Here is a 19,511-nt window from a genome sequence, read left to right on the forward strand (position 1 = left end):
ACAACACACCAATTACAAAACATAAGCTATAAAGTCTTCAAGAGGGGTAGAAGGCATCTGTTTGTGTATATACAGTATATGATGTACATCAAGTGCAAATTATCTGTACATAGATTCAGATAAAAATTCAGAACATCCAAAGAACTCCATAGACGGTGAAAAACAAAATTACAGGAAGAAAACCTTCACTTGGATATGGTTATATGTATGCTGCCAACATTTTTTAAATTCATAACTGTCATATCATTTAACTAAACTTCAAAGTTGTGCCTTTTTGTTTTTAGTTAAAATACTAGCACATCATTTTCCCCCAAACTGCCAAATTCCCTCTCTTTGGGATAATATAAATCAGGGCTGTGTATCTAGAGGTCTAGTGAGACTACAGAACCCATAACAAACTGCACATCTGGTTCAACTATAGTGAGGATTTCCAACAGCCTATTCAAGGGTTAATGGGTTGCATCCATTCCAAGAAGCAATTGCTTCTGTCTAAAAAGAATTTAAAAAAAGACAAGCAATGAAACTGTAACTGAGATAGTATGTTTTCTATTAGGGCAGAAGTGCATGTGTTTCAAGGGTACAGGCACTCTCTCAATGTGTATACCAATTATTTATATAAACCAAGTAAACCTAAATAATGCAGAATCTTTTGAAAGTAGTTTAGACAATGATTTAGCTTCCTGGTTTATTAGGATATTTAGTTTCAAACTACAGTAAAGAACCCGGATATATTAATGGATGGGAATTTGGGAATGTGCTATGCTTAATCAATGCATGCTTGACATAAACAGATTTAGAAAATGTGTCCATGTAAAGCAAAACATATGGCGACTTCTTAGATTGTAATAGATAGATCTAATTCTAAAAATGAACTGAGTTTCCCCTTCCTAAAGTGCTGTGTATAAATTGATAAGATGATGTTCAAACTCTAAGGGTAGGGGCACACTGGGCGATTGGGGGAGATTTAGTCGCCTGGCGACTAATTGTCTCATCTTTGCGCTGACCAATCTCCCCGAACGCCTTCCCTCTGTCTTGCGCCGGCTATAATAAAAAGTCACCTGTGGCATGGCACACGTGGCGCTTCGTTTTCCGAAGTTGCCGAAGTTTCCTCATGAGGCAACTTCGGAATATGAAGCACCACGTGTGCCATGCCGCAGGTGACTTTTTATTATAGCCGGCGCAAGACAGAGGGAAGGCGTTCGGGGAGATTGGTCGCTGCAAAGACGAGGCGATTTGTTGCCAGGCGACTAAATCTTCCCGAATCGCCCGGTGTGCCCCTAACCTAATAGGGTATGTGAGCAAAAATGATTTACACTAAAAGTATAGTAAAGCATGATACAGTACAGATGAGCATTAAACAAAAAAGTTCCAGAGATGAAACAGAAAATCCATATTTTACCATAACACTTTCTTAAGGCAGAATTGTACACTCTCAAAATGTGTTTTCTATTACTATTTATTGATATAGCTGACATTTACACATGATTTACAGAGATTGTTCATCACTCACATGGTGAGTTTACAGCCAAATGTGGAGTGATGTAATAAAAAGTCTAAAGTTTGCTACTAGTCTAGTAACCCATAGCAACCAATCTCCTGGTACCATTTACTCATCAGCTGTTTGAAAGCAGAACTGTGATGTCTATGAGTTATTACAAAAGGTCCTAGGCTTGAACATTCACACACCACAGAAGGGTCAATTTCATCACAATATAATTTACCTGCTTGTGTTTTTGAAAGGAGACCCACGGGAAAGCCATACAAACTTAAAGGGCAAGTCAATCTCAAAACAAAAATTTGCATTATAAAAGAAAATATAATTCTAAGCAACATTAATTACAATTTTCAGTGCTATTACAATTTTCAGTGCTTTTAAAGTTTTGTAAAAAATAATTGCTATTGAAAGCAGCATTGCCTACTTCCTGGTTGTTACTTTTTAAACAATGTCGGACAAGTCTTAAGGCCTATGTGTAGAGCCCCCCCGACAGGCTTTCCCGATCAAAATCAGGGCAAAAATCGCCAGATTAGAAAATCCCGTCGGATTGCGGCTGAATCTTTGCATCGTTGATGCAGTCCCGCATCCGACCGCCCATTGGCTTACATTCTGATCCGAACGTTGGGCCCTAGGGCCCATGATCGGATCAGCTGGATATCGCCCATTTCAATGTGGCATTGTCGGGGAGAGATCCACTCGTTTGGCGACGTCACATAACGAGTGGATTTCCCTCTGTATGGCCAACTTAAGTTCTCCTGCAAAGACAGGTCTGTTAATTAGCTGCCTTGTCTAACATTGTATCAATCAGGGCAGAGAATAGAAAGGGACAGACAAATGCAGCATATAATAGCATTACTTATACAAATAAGTTAAAAACCATAGAAATATTGTAATGAATGTATATTGCAAAGTTGCTTAGATTTATATTATGCAAAATATTTTTTGGGTTGACATTCCCTTTAAAGAGAACAACCAAACTTATTGCACATAAAACCTATGTTGGAATCAAACTCAGTACCCCAGTGCAGAAACATAGAAGTGCCAACAACTTTGCCTCTATGCCACCCATACAGAAACATTATGTGGCTTTATACATATGCAAAGTTGTGATGTAAATTGTACTTTAACACAACTTTTTTTGCACAGTCTCATAAGTAAAGTTTTTAACAAAACACTAATAATAATGCCCACTGGCATGTCATGTATGTCAAGAAACTGTGGCACATTATGCTCCTTTTAAGAGCAAGTTTCATGTGATACATTAGTCTAGCAGCCAAGTCTTCCAGGAAATTATTTTTAAATGTTGGCAACTATACCTACACAGTGCACACATACACATGACTTACAGCTTTGCCTCAACATACCTTCAGATAAAAGTCTCTCTGTCACGCCCAAGTAACATGGTCAAGAGGTTTCTGTCAAGGTAATCATTAGACTTTCCACTGGGCTTGGTCTATAACCACTCCTTTTCAGTGATTATATAAACCATGGTGAACAATACAAAATAACAGAGGTGTGTAAACCTCTTAAGCCACGTGGAGACAGCAGAGCCTGTCGCTTCTGCAATCCTTTGTAGATCTAGATCAGCGTTAAGATTTGTAGCACATGTGAAATTAACATAAAAGCAAAAACAAAAATAGCTGGCCTAAGTCAAATATAGTAATGCTGCACACAGCCTTGAAAGGTTCCAATTTTACAAAATAAAGGGGCAATATCTTATTCATTTTTTTAAGCTATTAAATGTAATGATTATTCACTAAATTCAGTTTTAAACTGTTTTACCTGCAGCACAAATCAGGACCAGTTGCACTACAAAACAATTTATCCAAAAAGCTGATAATTGGTAATGCGAGGGACTTAAAAAAAAAAAAATAAAAAAAAAAAACCCTCTGGCTATGGACTTACAAAACATGGGTAATATGAAGTGTCTCTTACTAATGAAAACTTAGCATGAATCTATTGCTGTGCCAGTGATTTTAGAACTTCATTCTGCTCATTATAAATACGCACTACACAAATCAAACATTTATTTGCTCTTCACAAGATTCGATACAACGCAATCTACTGCCAGTCATTATAGACAGGGCATACTCCACCTCACTGGACAATACCATAATCTTGTTTACTGGCATTCACAGAGAAGCTAAGAATTGCATGCAGAGAAAAGGCCAATCTGCTCCCATCTGCTTAGTGTTATCATTGCAGTGACAGGCAAGCCATTGGCCTGTGAACACACACACACAATGAGCCGATTTTGTTGCATACATTTGCATTACACACTGAAGTCCATCTGGAGCAGATTTGAAGGGGGGTCAGACTTTTCTGTTTCTGCACAGGTAGAGAAAATGCCTAGAGTGTCACTGGCCAAAGTCTTAAGGAAAGCCAGGATTAATGTTGGCCCCTGACCTGTGGATTGACTTGAATAGTAAAAGTTTGGTCATCCATGTCTGTAGCCACAACGAATTTTATCCAAACATTTTTGGGCCAAAAGGTCCTGAAACATGGCCTGTTTATAGCTGTAGATACAAGAGCTCATAGTGGAAAAAAAGGCCTGCATATTACAACTACGCAGCATTCTCAACAAACTAATGCGTTTCATGTACACATGCCCTCTTTAAAGATATTTTACTTTCAACCATTGGTGATTTATACCAAAAGTCAAAGCAATATACCATAAAATAGACTTAAAATAAAGGTATTTTGATGATCTATAAATAGTAATAGTGGATTGTGGAACATTCCAAATGAGTGTATCAGCCACACTTGTCTTAAAGCTGTGTGTCAGCCATACATGGGCAGATATACTCGTTTGGAGAGGTTGCCAAATGAGCGGATCTTTCCCCGTCATGACCACATTGAGTAAGCAATATTGGGCTGATCCGATCATGGGCCCTAGGGCCCAATGATTTGATCACTATGCCAGTCAGTGACAGATGCCGATGGCATTTTTGAACCTACTCATTTGACATCTGGCTGATTTTCGGCTAGATATTGATCAGGGAATCCCATTGGAGTGCCCCAAACACCTGCCAATAAGCTGCTGCCTTGTCTGATTGCAACTTCTATCTGCACGTGTATGGCCACCTTTAAGCCATATAAATATTTTGGGAAAGGACTATATACCTATGAGAGATATAGCATTATATAAGGGATAGGTACTAAATTAAAATATATATTGACCCATCATCAAAAAAATAGCCTGTGAGCCTCAAGCAGATTTCTACAGATTGTGCCTCCCCTAGGCAACAAGCTAATATGAAGCACTGTGAAGAGCCACTAGGCAACATTTTATTTTTTTCAAGAGTCACTATTCCAAAATGTTAAAGAGCATGGAAATCCCTGGTGGCTGTTGACTGCTAAATACAGAGAGCAAAGCCAGTAACTGTGAGGAATTGATGACAGACTGTATTTGCTCTTGCTGATCACTTTGGTGCAAACCATTACTTAATGCTAAAAACTGGAACTTTCACAATAAATACAACACAGATAAAGCAAGAGACACTTGTACTTTTAGAAGCTTGTTTTCCTCATAAACACATTAGAACAAACAATATGCAGATGATTAAAGTTAGTATGCTGTAACCTAGAGATTCATAATTACTCTGTTAAATAGATACCACTGCTAACAAAAAGGAGGCTATTATTAGCTCAGTCTCTGATCTCAGGCTCTGCACTTAGGAACAGATAGCCAAAATGACAGCTGCATTCACTTCTCTTGGCTGCAGTGAAAATCCTCAGATTCAAAACAGTTGTAGGCCCTATTAAAACAGATTTAAGATTAAATTAAATAATTAAGCTCTAATCCTGCTAATCAAGATTAAAGGGTTGTTTTCTAGTTGGTTAAGAGATGTTGTAAACCATAATGTCAAAGGGGTTGTTCACCTTCCAACACTTTTTTCAGTTCAATTGTTTACCAGAAATAACGAACTTTTCCAATTACTTTCCATTCTTCATTTTTTACCATTTTTCCAAAATCAAAGTTAAGGGTCAGGCCACACAAGCAGATTCGGGAGATTTGCCGCCCCAGTGACAAATCTCCTCTTCCTCAGGGGCGACAATCTCCCCAAATCTGCTCGTGTGGCCAGACCCTTAGAGCAGGGGCACACGGCAGATTCGGGGAGACTTAGTCGCCTGGCGACTAATCGCCTCTTCTGCGGGGTGACATCTCCTTGAACTGCAGCTGTATAATGAGAAAACACCAGCGCAATGGCACTCGCAGTGCTTCGATTTCCAAAGTTGCCTCACGAGGAAACTTCGGGCGACTTCGGAAATCGTGAGTGCATTGGCGCAGGCATTCTCATTATAGCACTCCGAAGGCAGTTCGGGGAGACTGTTGCCCTGCAGAAGAGGCGATCAGTCGGCAGGCGACTAAATCTCCCCGAATCGGCCCGTGTGCTCCTGCCCTTAAAGTTTCATGTCCCTTTCTCTGGTGTTTGAGTCTGGCAGCTCAGTAATTCAGGCACAGACTCTACAATTTTGCAACATTTAGTTTATTACATTTCTCAGCAGCATCTCTGGAGTATTAGCAACTATTGTATCAATTCAACCAGCTGTCTTTAATGAAATTCTGGGATTCTGCTAAGCAGGGACAAAGATAAGAAATGTATCAACTAAATGTATCAATTTAGAGCAGGTTACAGGGTCAGCCCCTCCCAGAGCTGCTTTAGAAGGTGAAAATGACACTCTACACTTCTATATTAGAAAAGTCGCCACAAATAGAAAATAGAAAGTAATTGGAAAAAGTCATCATTTTTGGTGAACTATCTGGAACCAACTGAACTGAGAAAGAGTGTTTGAAGGTGAACAACCCCTTTAACTTTGCAGATTTCCTTTGCAGGGGAGTGCAGGTAAAAATGCTTGTCTGTACAAGCCCTTATGATATCATTCTCCATAGGATGTGAAAAAAGCTAGGGGAGTTTTCCCCCTCTTTACAGCCCTTTTTAGCTTGCCATGTCATAGATGATATCATAACACATTCACTATGTGGCTAGTCCATGTTTGCTTCCCAACAGCATAGACAATGCAGTCATGTCTGCTTTACATACATATGTGGGAAAAACTATAATGCATGCCACATTCCAGGTATTAAGTACAGGGCCTGTATGAAATGCACTTGAGACAGATTTGTATATGTATATTGCACAGAGCATGGTTAAAGGAGAACTAAACCCTAAAAATTAATATGTCTTAAAATACCATATTTTATATACTGAGCTTAATGCAGCAGCCTAAAGTTTCAGCTTCTCAATAGCAGCAATGATTCAGGACTTCAAACCTGTCACAGGGGGCTCACCATCTTGGAAAGTGTCTGCAACACTCACATGCTTCGTGGTTTCTGAGCATCTGTTGAGAAGCTAAGCTTAGGGGTTGTCGCAAATATCAAGCAGAAAATGAAGATGGGGAGCTACTGGGCCATCTTTGGAGACACAGGTCTTACCAGCTAAAGGGCTGTGGTTGCCTTGGGCTGGTACAGAAGCCCAAAACATAATGTACAATATTTTTAGTCTACAACTTTAATTAAGCTTTAGTTCTCCTTTAATACCAACCCCTGCTACAAGCATTAGCTCTGTGTATGGAATCTGCAGGGCACTTTTGCATCTGTCAGTGCTCAAGCACTTGCACCTTTAGCAATAAGCACATAAATCACAAATCAAAACATTTCTCTGAAACAGGTAATCTGTCCTTTTCAGGCTTGTAATTTCACATCCCACATAAAAGGGCCACTGAACCGTTTTTTGCTTTGGTATTTGTCTTTAAGACATGTAGATATTCTTATTAAGTTTTACACATCTGTAAAAATATTACAAACTGTTTGTAAAGAAATGTGTTCTTTGCATAAGTCACCATGTCACCGAACAAATTCCTCCTATCAGTTTCATAATCCTTTTGTGAACTGAATAGAATTATGAAAAACAAACACAAATTCTGTGCTACCAATTTACAGCCTGTCTACTCAAGGCAGTACAATCTAAATTATTTTCAGGGAACCATAGTAAAAATAAAATAAGGGAAAGTATTTAATAAGGGAAATGTCAGAGGACCAAACACATGGAAAAAAAAATACTGTATTTACTTATCACTGTCCTCTACCGTTCCTTCTCATCCTTGGTGAAACCGTTTAAAAAAAAAAAAACCCACACAATTTCTCGATTTCTTTGCCCAATGGTTATGTAACAATTCCTTACCCTTGTTTTTATAGTGGTATATCATGGTGAAGCTTGCAGTATCAGCATTAGGCTATAATTATCTACTTATTCACAACCCTCCTTTTTATACACTATGGAGAACCATGTCGATTAGGTATAAATGTATATCTTAATATATGTGGCTACTGTGATAGCATCTCTGTATATTGCTACAATTCTATTATAGTAAAAACAGTAAGATCAACATTGTAGTTTTATAAAAATCAGTATGCACAGTAACAGAATATATGTTAAGAAACAAACGATTTGTTTGGCTGATACAGTGTCAGAAATCAGTATTAGATTTTTTTTATTTTTTTTTTAAATACTCAAAGATTATGGGCAGAACAGACTTGATACAGGTTACGCAAGATATCATTTCTAGGAGAGAAGCCACATAAGATGTATGCATTAATGTTGTAAGTTACACTTGTAACCTACCTTTTCTTCTTTACCCCAACAGAAATTGAAAAATACCAGGGGGTTGTTCATAAGGTTAGAAAGTCGAATACCTATACATTATCTATACGTTTACATAAAAGTGGTCAGCTTTTTTTTCAATTTGGTGGACAAAATATCAATTCTTTGCCCTTATCATATAAAAAAAAGTTGATAAAATTCCAAGAGTATGCAGCCCTTTGCTAGTCTGGGGACCATGAAAATACCTTGCAGCTCTAGACCAACAGTGTCCAATTGGTCAATGATGGTAATTCAGAGTACAATCAAGCTACAAAAAAAAAAAAAAAAAAAAAAAACTGGATAGTGATAAAACTGTGGAACAAGAGCACAAAAAGAACAGGTCAACAAACTGGTTATGACTATTCATATTGCTTCCAACTGCCAGAGATTCAGAAGGCGGTGATAAGCATAATACTGGATGACTGTGTTCATAAAATAATGCCACTGAAAAATTAGCTTTTACAGCTAATTTGATTTTAAGTAAATCTTTTCATTAAGCCATAACTGATATTAACAAGGAACATTCAAACATTATACTGCCACTTGTTATAATGGTTCCTCAAGGCAACAGCTTATTTATACCACATGGCCTAACAGGGTAGAACTAGAAAGTAGTGGCAATGCAAACCTAAAGCACGACCAACCCAAGAGGGAAAACAAACCAAGAGGACCTCTCTGAACCAGACATAATACAGATCTTCAGAACCAGCAAAAGATCCAGTAGGTACTGGCTGACGTCCAGAAGTTTCTTCTTTACTTTCCATCATGCTGCCAAGTGCGACATGAAGTTGTGGTCACAACTTGGTGCTATTAGCAATTCAATTCATTCTTTGCAAGTGCTTACATTTTCAAAAACAAGGTTTTTAGTTACAAGTCTATGATTATAACGTTGCCAAGCCACCGGCCACAAGCCAAAGTAAACCCCTGTGTTTTATAAAAGAGGGAAGCACTTGCAAAGAACAAATTAGTAATAAAAAAAAAAAAAAAAAAAAAAAAAAAAAAAAAGAGGACAGTACATGTGCATTGCTCAATCACCGTAGCTGGGTGTTTGAAGCACTTTTGGCTAGATCAGTCCCACTTCTAGACTGGCATCCTACAACTCCCTTTTGAATTTTAGCGTGATACCAGACAGAGGGCAAAACTCATACATTAAATTGTACAGCAGTCCATCCAACTGCATAATAATGCCATGTCTCTATATATGATTTTACAGGATCAAACGACAGTCTCAGAAAAGTGCCTTCATATGTAAAGACAGGAACTAGCAAAATTAACTTAGAGATACGGACACCAGAAATTAAACTCTTTTATACATATCATAAAATTGTCTTTGAAATCTAGTTATAACTTTGCCATAAAGTATTTGCACAATGCTTTTACATTACCAGTCTGATGGCCCATGTTCCTGTATGAGGGGGCTGCCATATTTGTGCAGAAGGAGTCTGTAAGCATTGGAAACTTTAACGGACAGGCTGAGATGGGACAGTCAGGTTGGCAAAAGTAGTTTAGTATAACTTTAATGCATTTCTGTTTTTGGTCAGCTGTAGTTATCCCAAGAAAGCAATACATTCACTTAGAATGAACCCCAACAGTGACAACATACTTTTAACTACAGCAAATGCTAGAGATCTTCTTGAACTTTTCCACATCATGTACACAGATGCTACAGACTTCTGTGCCACAGACATAGGTTGGTGGAAGTTGTACCGTAAGAACATCAAGCCCTAAGCAGGAAAGCAGGAATGTCTACCTTCCCTAAAGCTGTTCCTGTAATATAACTCCCAAAATTCTTTATAAATGATAATTGTAGTGCAGTCGATTTAAAAAAAAAAAAGTTTATTTGGAAACTACCCACCTTCCTTTTCTGTTATTCATTTAAAGATGTAACCTCTCAATGTTTATAACCCCCTTGATGAATGAATGAATGAATGATTTCCCAATTGGAAAAGTAACAGGTATATATATTTTTCTTACCAGTCATAGACAAACTAAATCTTGAAATATGGTATAACAGCCTACAATATAATAAGTTCTTAACTAATTATATGGCAAGCATAGGAATATCCATGTCATCTACAAGAAATGTCATCTAAAATATGTATTGTTTTTCAAACAAGAACTGGACTGTGTTAAGTTCCTTATTCCTCCCACGTAAAAATTTGAAATCTGAAAGAACCACTTGATACACTGAGATTAAACGAAAGCATGAAATGTTAACTGTACTAGCAGAGTGTCCCTACATTTTGGATGTACTGCCAACAACAATAAAGTACTCAAAAAATAATCTCCTCCATTGATATCAGTATAATGCAAATGTGTACTTCTAAAAATAAAGCACAGATATTTTAAGGGGTAGGTAAATATAGGAGTAGGGAGAGAAGCAAAGATAAAATAAAATCTTTTTTATAACAGGGATCTCTGAAAAAAAAAAAATGTTCTATCGACAACTCATGAGTAATGGATACAAAAAAGATATTGTTGATTCAATTAAACAATGGTTCAATTAAACAATGGTTCGTGAAGAGAAGGCCAATAGGCCCAATACATATTTATATTTTCCTTAATATGATCATATATTTCTGCCATTTTAGACTAGCAGCATTGATGATCATATTAAGGAAAATATTAATATGTATTGGCCTTCTCTTCACAAACCATTGTTTAATTGAATCGACCAGTTGTTAATCAAACAGCTGCAACTGTAGACAGCTGTGCCACTGCTGCAGTAATAATTAAAGGGAGGGGGTGAAAAATATTGCTTGAATCACTTTCAATGTTGTAGTTTAAATCCCCTTCCAATTAGATCGGTTTTATAGAATTGTTCATTGAACACAAGCTGCAATGAACAGTTATATTGCCATGATTGTTCTGCCGTAGATAATAAGTCTAATATGGAAGCAGTGACAACAGGTTGCATTAATGTACTTTTGTTTAAGCAGGCAGAGAAGTATCTGAAATCAGTCCAAAATCCTGTAACTACCGTAGTTTTAATGAAAACCAAGCTTGTTAGGCTGAAAAACCACCTGTAACAGTGTGCTGATGACCGTTTAATGAATGGCAGGCTACTTAACAGGATTTGTGCACTTCTCTGCTGGCTCAAAATAGGTCCTGTATACCAGAAGCCTAATAGAAAATGAGGACACAAATACCTGCCTTAATAGGAAGCTGGATAGATTCCAAACATGATTAGTATTCACCTTACTCTTCCGCTTATTCAGTTGTCAGATAATGCACCAAAAGAATATTCAGCCTCTAAAAGGATTGAACTCAAGTCTAGCTTGCCTTCAGGCTTTTAACGTATGGATGGAGTTTGTTTATCCAATAACAGAGCAGGTCTTTTATTCGAATCCCTGCTACATAACATATAAGTGTGGACATATCATAGTCCAGTAGCAATTAAGTTGACCACAAATTGTCAGAATTCAAGCACTCGTCCCATGTGCCCAATGGGTGGCAATAAACAGTATGCCAGGACCCCTAAGCTTAGCGTCTCAACAGCTACTCAGAGCCCACTGAGCATGTGAGTGTCACAGACACTTTCCAAGATGGTGACACCCTGTGATAGGTTTGAAGTCCTGGAACATTGCTGCTATTGAGCAGTTGAAACTTTAAAAGAAACAGTTCAGTGTAAAAATAAAAACTGGATAAATATGCTGTGCAAAATAAAAAAATTTCAATATAGTTAGGCAAAAATGTAATCTATAAAGGCTGGAGTGATTGGATGTCTGATATAATAGCCGGAATCCAACTTCCTGCTTTTAAGCTCTCGAAGTCTGAGTTAGTCAACAACTTGAAGGGGGGCCACATGGGGCATAACTGTTCAGTGAGTTTGCAATTGATCCTCAGCATTCAGCTCAGATTCAAAAGCAAACAGTTATGGCCCATGTGGCCCCCCTCAAGTCACTGCTTGGCCACCTGGGTAACCAGTCAGTGGAAACCAAGAGAGCGGCAATGCAGGAAGTAGTGTTCTGTTATGTAGACATCCAGTCACTCCAGCCTTTATACATTAAATTTTTGCTAACTAACTATATTAGAAACATTTTTTTATTTTGCACAGCCTATCCATTTACCCGGTTTTTATTGCTAGTGCAATAAGTTCAGTTTATAAAATGGCATTTTCAGCCATATTCATTTTTAGAGTTTAGTTCTCCTTTAACACTTCCACTTAGACCTGCACTTATATGGCAGTATACCAGCTGTCACATCCATCGCTGTTATGAGACATTGGTCTATTGCATTTTCACTTTCAACGAACCAATTGAGATCTGATGTAACACATGAGGGACTGCTGCACATCTTTACAACTCTATATACAATGCTGTGGCCAGACCTGTAATATTCACATAGAAAACAATGAATCGGATATGCAGGTTTTTGCATATGGACATTCATGTGGACTTTTAGCAGGAAGTTTATCAGCCTAGTCATTAAAGGCTTAGCTTATCTCTGGTTACTTAGCATCTGTGCTCAATTTAGCAACCATTTCATCTAACCAGTAACCAATACTTCTGCTGTGCTCTTTCAGAGCTAGGGGAGAATGCGCAGTCATTTACCAAGGGCCCACCAGGAAAGGGAATCCACTATCCTCCAACAAATATATGACAGATATAGATAGATGTGGGCCCAACTATGCATGGTGAAAGTAATCCTTGAAATGTTACAGTGCATTCTTTACAGAGAGGAGTGTGTAAATTATATTAATTCAGCAGATAGAAGTCTAAATTATGCAGGGCCGGATTTACATTGTGGGCACCCCTAGGCCCACTGCTGTTTGTCTCCCCTATCCCTTTCCCTTATTTGTGCAAATTTACATCATCTGGACGGGAGCAATGGGGATTGGCGCATGGGAAATTTAAAAAAATTATTGTATCTCCAGCGCATCCCCAGTGTTTTTGAACCAATGTGGGTGTGGTTGGGCAGCATGCCGCCCCCCTAAAATCCTGCTATCCTAGGCCCGGGCCTAGGTGGCCTTTCCACAAATCCGGGCCTGAAATTATGACAACACTGTAGCAACTGAAAGGAAAAAAACAAAACAGTTCTCATAAATTGGAACACGAGAGACACTGAAAAATCATTCTATCAGGGCATGTGCCCACAGATGTTTCTTGTAATTTAATCCAGGGATTGATTTGTAAAATAATCCTTAGCTCAGATCTCAAACACTCAGTGGTTAACAATGCTCTTTATCATATATATTTCCCTGCCAGTTTTTGCTTACGAAATAAAGGCACACCCTTGGCCTGCCCTTCCCATTGGGAACCCATGCTGCACCATTTTTGCCCTCTCATAAAACACAATTTAAAAGAAGAAATGAGACTGCCTGAGGTCAGGGCTGCCTAAGCGGACATAAGTTCTGCATATAGGGTCATCTTAACACTTTTAAGGCTCCCAGCTTGTTCATTGGCTTCACAGACCTCTGTCCATGGCATCATAATTTTAATTTAACCAAGCTCACAAACACGTGATGTATCAGATAAGCAGCCCAGTACATGGGGAAAAAAAATGTTGGCCAGAAGTGATCAGCACGCAGACATATTAATATTATTAGAACCACAAAACATGCAGGCAAGCATCTGCTGGATCACTGACCTTCAGTGCAAGTTGGCTGTACAGTTCTAACTAAATCAGGGGGGTCTAGGGCAGATCTGTGTATAGACAAGCACCTGCTCTGAACATCTGCAATCTTAATCTCAGTTTGCAGCCCCACACCTAACAGCCTTTTATTTAACTGCTTGTCTGCAATGGCTTGATTCTTCCACAGACAAAGGAAATACATATTTAATTTGCACTATACATGGCCCTTCAGAGCTGCCAAAACCCCACTTTGTTGCCCATTAGAAAGAAAACATTTCCTTTCTCTTAATGATCGTGGCATTTAGTTAAGAGACTTCCGTTACGGTAGACAAGTTTCAGCTGAGCAGTGCAAACATAACAATCAAGTGCAAAACTACTGTATAGGCTGACAGGAAGTCATTGAGTAAACCTCCGAGACTGCTTGTGACAGGCTGATTGGAGCAAATCAGCAGATATTGGCCTGCTTTCAGGGCCGGCCTTCTTTCTCTCTTAAAAAACAAAGTTGTAGCAACTGTTGCTAATCATCAGAAAAGTCTGGATTCGAAAGCGACTTGGATTTGCCTTCCTATATGGAGAGGGAAGAACATTTAAAAGCCTTCCTTTCCAAAATTTCATATAATATTTATATGCTGCTAAACCAACGCATCCTTACTCGCAAAAAAGTGGAATTCTTTGAAAACTGAGCAGCAGTCACCCAGCTGTGATTGAACTACAACACCCAGAATTGCCAACAAACTAAGCAGTGGGTGCTAAATTTTGCAGTTAAACATTAGCCGAGGGCCCGGTGGTCTGAAACGCTTCTTAAGTAATACAATGTTGCCCAAAACAATGAACTCGTTCGAAATTAAACTCTAGAATCAGAGGTAGTCTGTCATTTTATATCTATTATACTTACAGATTTAAGCTCGAGGGAGAAAGGGCACCCTACCTCCTGTGTCTCTTAGTACAAAATCTTTGTTGAATGAGTTGTTCACCTTTAAAATATATTTTTGGTATGATATAGAGTGATATTCCGAGACAATTTGCATTTGGTTTTCATTTTATTATTTTGCATTTGAGTTATTTCGTTTTTTAGGGTTCTTACACACGGGCGTTTTTTCCTGCGCTTCCACTTTCTTCCGTCCAGCCGCAGGAAAGTGCAGGAGTAAACGCACTCAATTATTGTCAAGGGGGCTGTAATCACACAGACACATGTAAGCGTCAAACGCAGGTGGGACGCATCATGTTACATTCCACCTGCGTTTGGCGCTTACATGCGTCTGTGTGTGTACAGCCCCCTTGACAATAATTGAGTGCGTTTACTCCTGCATTTTCCTGTGGCTGGACGGAAGAAAGTGGAAGCACAGGAGTACAGCCCACTTGATAATAATGGAGTGCGTTTACTCCTGCGATCCCGTGGCAGAACGGAAGAAAGTGGGGAGCGCAGGAAAATACGCCCGTGTGTAAGAGCCCTTATTCAGCAGCTCACTGGTTTGAAATTTCAGCCATCTGGATGCTAGGGTTCTGTTTACCCTAGCAACCCTGCATTGATTTGAATAAGAGACTGGAATATGAATAGAAGAGGCCTGAATAGAAAGAGGATTAATAAAAAGCAATAACAATACATTTATACCCTTCCAGAGCATTTATTTTTCAGATGGGGTCAGTGACCCCCATTTGAAAGCTTGAGTCAGAAGAAGGTTAATCATTTAAAAACAACCAACTGAAAAGTTGCTTAGAATTGGCCAATCTAGAACACACTAAAAGCGAATGTAAAGGTGAACCATCCCTTTGATGTATATTCAAATGTATTTATTGTTTGTACTTTTGTAATAATGTAGCAGTCACTATAGGAATATAGTTATACATACATTGCTTCATTTTTAAGCACCAACAACTAAAGTTCTGTACAGTAGAAAGGACCCAGGTAAGATATTTTGTAAAAAACATAAATAAGATGACAAGCATCACACCAGGCAAACCAATTTGCTTGTCCTTTAGAGGAAGAAGCAGTAAAAGTGCAGCCCCGGGATCAATGGAAAGGTTTAGAGATTCTTTCCTTATCATGTTTAGACAGGAGGGGGGAGAGACCTGTGGCCTTTTATTATACACATCATCAATCTCCTGCAGGTATGTCAAGCACTGAGGTGCCAACTAATCCCTCTACACCCTCACAGCAAGAGGTAACCAGTCCCAGGCTCTCGCATGTCCAGACAACACCCATATAAATACAGAGAGCTCATTACTAACGCTCGAACACTAACAGAAAACTCCTTCAACTACAACTCCCACAATCCCCAGTAACGATTGTTATACAGCTGGATTTCAGCGCAAAGATGTTTCTTAATGCAAACCTGTCATCTGATTGAGTTCCAGCATAACGTGACTGCAGCTGAAGAGGCACACGCAGGTGAAAGGAGAAGAGAAGTCGCCAATAAAGTGAAGCCGAGCACCTTGGAACGCAGCGCAACCCACCTATGCTGGGAGCGGGAAGAGCCCAGGAGTGCCAATCCGAGGATTGAAGAGCAGCGAACTACGTGGGGTGTCACTCGCCTCTTTTCTGCCTATTGCTGGTAACTTCTGCGTCTTTCTAAGTCTAATGAACTGGGCGCAGAACTAAGTGCACACTGTCCTCTCCCTCCCTTCACCTCTGTGTATATATATATTTCCTCTTGCCTCCACCCCCCATTGCCCCTCCCTGCGGAGGAGGGCTGCAAGCAAGGGGCAGGGTACAGTCACTTTGCAGTGAGAGGAGGGGAGCGCGGCAAACCTGGCCTGACACTTGTTTTTCCCTCCTCTGACTGTGAGAAAGGTACTCACTCCGGCTGCAGAAATTAGCAATGACCTCTGCAGAGAGCTGACATGCAGCTGCTGATTGTGGAGTCGCACGTCGGTTTCCTCACAACTAATCGTTCACAAAATGTTTTATGATTTAAAATAAATAAAAGTGGCAAAGCTTCCTGTGCGTCGTAAAACGTCAGCCTAATGCAGCCAGATTTATCTTATTGTGCTGTCTGGTATGATATAGAGTGATATTCCGAGACAATTTGCATTTGGTTTTCATTTTATTATTTTGCATTTGAGTTATTTAGTTTTTTAGGGTTCTTACACACAGGCGTTTTTTCCTGCGCTTCCACTTTCTTCCGTCCAGCCGCAGGAAAGTGCAGGAGTAAACGCACGCAGTTATTGTCAAGGGGGTTGTAATCACACAGACACATGTAAGCGACAAACGCAGGTGGGACGCATCATGTTACATTCCACCTGCGTTTGCGCTTACATGCGTCTGTGTGTGTACAGCCCCCTTGACAATAATTGAGTGCGTTTACTCCTGCATTTTCCTGTGGCTGGACGGAAGAAAGCGGAAGCGCAAGAGTACAGCCCACTTGATAATAATGGAGTGCGTTTACTCCTGCAATCCCGTGGCTGAACGGAAGAAAGTGGGGAGCGCAGGAAAATACGCCTGTGTGTAAGAGCCCTTATTCAGCAGCTCACTGGTTTGAAATATCAGCCATCTGGATGCTAGGGTTCTGTTTACCCTAGCAACCCTGCATTGATTTGAATAAGAGACTGGAATATGAATAGAAGAGGCCTGAATAGAAAGAGGATAAATAAATTTCCCCATAGGCTCGAATGAAAAGTCGCCTGCGCTAATGCACACGCGGCGATGCGTTTTCAATAGTCGCCCAAAGTTGCCTCACTGAGGCAACTTTGGGCGACTATTGAAAACGCATCGCCGCGTGTGCATTAGCACAGGCGATTTTGCGCTGTAGCCTATGGGGAAAAGACGCTGAGGCAGTTCAGGGAGATAAGTCGCGCAAAAGACTTGGCGATAAGTCGCCAGGCGACAAAATCTCCCCGAATCTCCTCGTCTGGCCTTACCCTAAAAGCGAATGTAAAGGTGAACCATCCCTTTGATGTATATTCAAATGTATTTATTGTTTGTACTTTTGTAATAATGTAGCAGTCACTATAGCAATATAGTTATACATACATTGCTTCATTTTTAAGCACCAACAACTAAAATTCTGTACAGTAGAAAGGACCCAGGTAAGATATTTTGTATACAACATAAATAAGATGACAAGCATTACACCAGGCAAACCAATTTGCTTGTCCTTTTGGGTAGGGACACACTGGGCGATTTGGGGAGATTTAGTCGCCTGGCGACTAATCGCCGCGACTTTCCACGACCAATCTTCCCCGAATGCCTCCCCTCGCTCTGCGCCTGGCTAAAATGAAAAATCGCCTGCGCTAATCACACGCGGCGATTCGTTTTCCGAAGTCGCCCGAAGTTTCCTCGTGAGGCAACTTCGGGCGATTTCGGAAAACGAATCGCCGTGTGTGATTAGCGCCGGCGACTTTTCATTTTATCCAGGCGCAGAGTGAGGGGAGGCATTCGGGGAGAAAAGTCGCTGCGATTAGTCACCAGGCGACTAAATCTCCCCAAATCGCCCAGTGTGTCCCTACCCTTAGAGGAAGAAGCAGTAAAAGTGCAGCCCCGGGGTCAATGGAAAGGTTTAGAGATTCTTTCCTTATCGTGTTTAGACAGGAGGGGGGAGAGACCTGTGGCCTTTTATTATACACATCATCAATCTCCTGCAGGTATGTCAAGCACTGAGGTGCCAACTAATCCCTCTACACCCTCACAGCAAGAGGTAACCAGTCCCAGGCTCTCGCATGTCCAGACAACACCCATATAAATACAGAGAGCTCATTACTAACGCTCGAACACTAACAGAAAACTCCTTCAACTACAACTCCCACAATCCCCAGTAACGATTGTTATACAGCTGGATTTCAGCGCAAAGATGTTTCTTAATGCAAACCTGTCATCTGATTGAGTTCCAGCATAACGTGACTGCAGCTGAAGAGGCACACACAGGCGAAAGGAGAAGAGAAGGCGCCAATAAAGTGAAGCAGAGCACCTTGGAACGCAGCGCAACCCACCTATGCTGGGAGCGGGAAGAGCCCAGGAGTGCCAATCCGAGGATTGAAGAGCAGCGAACTACGTGGGGTGTCACTCGCCTCTTTTCTGCCTATTGCTGGTAACTTCTGCGTCTTTCTAAGTCTAATGAACTGGGCGCAGAACTAAGTGCACACTGTCCTCTCCCTCCCTTCACCTCTGTGTATATATATTTCCTCTTGCCTCCACCCCCCATTGCCCCTCCCTGCGGAGGAGGGCTGCAAGCACGGGGCAGGGTACAGTCACTTTGCAGTGAGAGGAGGGGAGCGCGGCAAACCTGGCCTGACACTTGTTTTTCCCTCCTCTGACTGTGAGAAAGGTACTCACTCCGGCTGCAGAAATTAGCAATGACCTCTGCAGAGAGCTGACATGCAGCTGCTGATTGTGGAGTTGCACGTCGGTTTCCTCACAACTAATCGTTCACAAAATGTTTTATGATTTAAAATAAATAAAAGTGGCAAAGCTTCCTGTGCGTCGTAAAACGTCAGCCTAATGCTGCCAGATTTATCTTATTGTGCTGTCTTGTAAACAGTGTCGGACTGGGATGCCAAGGGTCCACCAGAAAACCTTAAACTGAGGGCCCACTTTACAAACTATTATTCCTCCTCTCCTCACTCAATCTCTTTATTCTCCTAGTCTTTTATCTCTACATACTATACTCTATTCTTCCATCTGACACCTGGGCCCATCGGGAGTTTTCCTGGTATCCCGGTGGACAAGTCCGACACTGCTTGTAAAATATTGCTGATTTCTTAGGGAAAAGATAAGTGTGTTAAGATGGCCACAGATGCAAAGATCCGATCGTACGAATCAAAATACGATCGGACTTTGCCATCTCCCGACCTTCCACTAACCA

The 19,511-nt window shown here is 40.3% G+C and overlaps 1 protein-coding gene across 15 annotated transcripts in view; it reads right to left on the bottom strand.

The window, feature by feature from the left end:
• The window catches only part of pdlim5.L (PDZ and LIM domain 5 L homeolog), a 159,980-nt gene that overhangs the window by 112,014 nt on the left and 28,455 nt on the right, over positions 1-19,511 (bottom strand). For 3 of the 15 annotated variants that reach the window (XM_041579453.1, XM_041579498.1, XM_041578674.1), the window contains exon 1: positions 16,168-16,452. The exons of 1 other annotated variant lie outside the window; for it this stretch is intronic. The gene's annotated coding sequence lies outside the window, so the exon portion shown is untranslated. 15 annotated transcript variants of the gene reach the window in all.

The sequence above is a fragment of the Xenopus laevis genome, chromosome 1L (assembly GCF_017654675.1).
Source record: "Xenopus laevis strain J_2021 chromosome 1L, Xenopus_laevis_v10.1, whole genome shotgun sequence".
NCBI classification, from domain to species: domain Eukaryota; kingdom Metazoa; phylum Chordata; class Amphibia; order Anura; family Pipidae; genus Xenopus; species Xenopus laevis.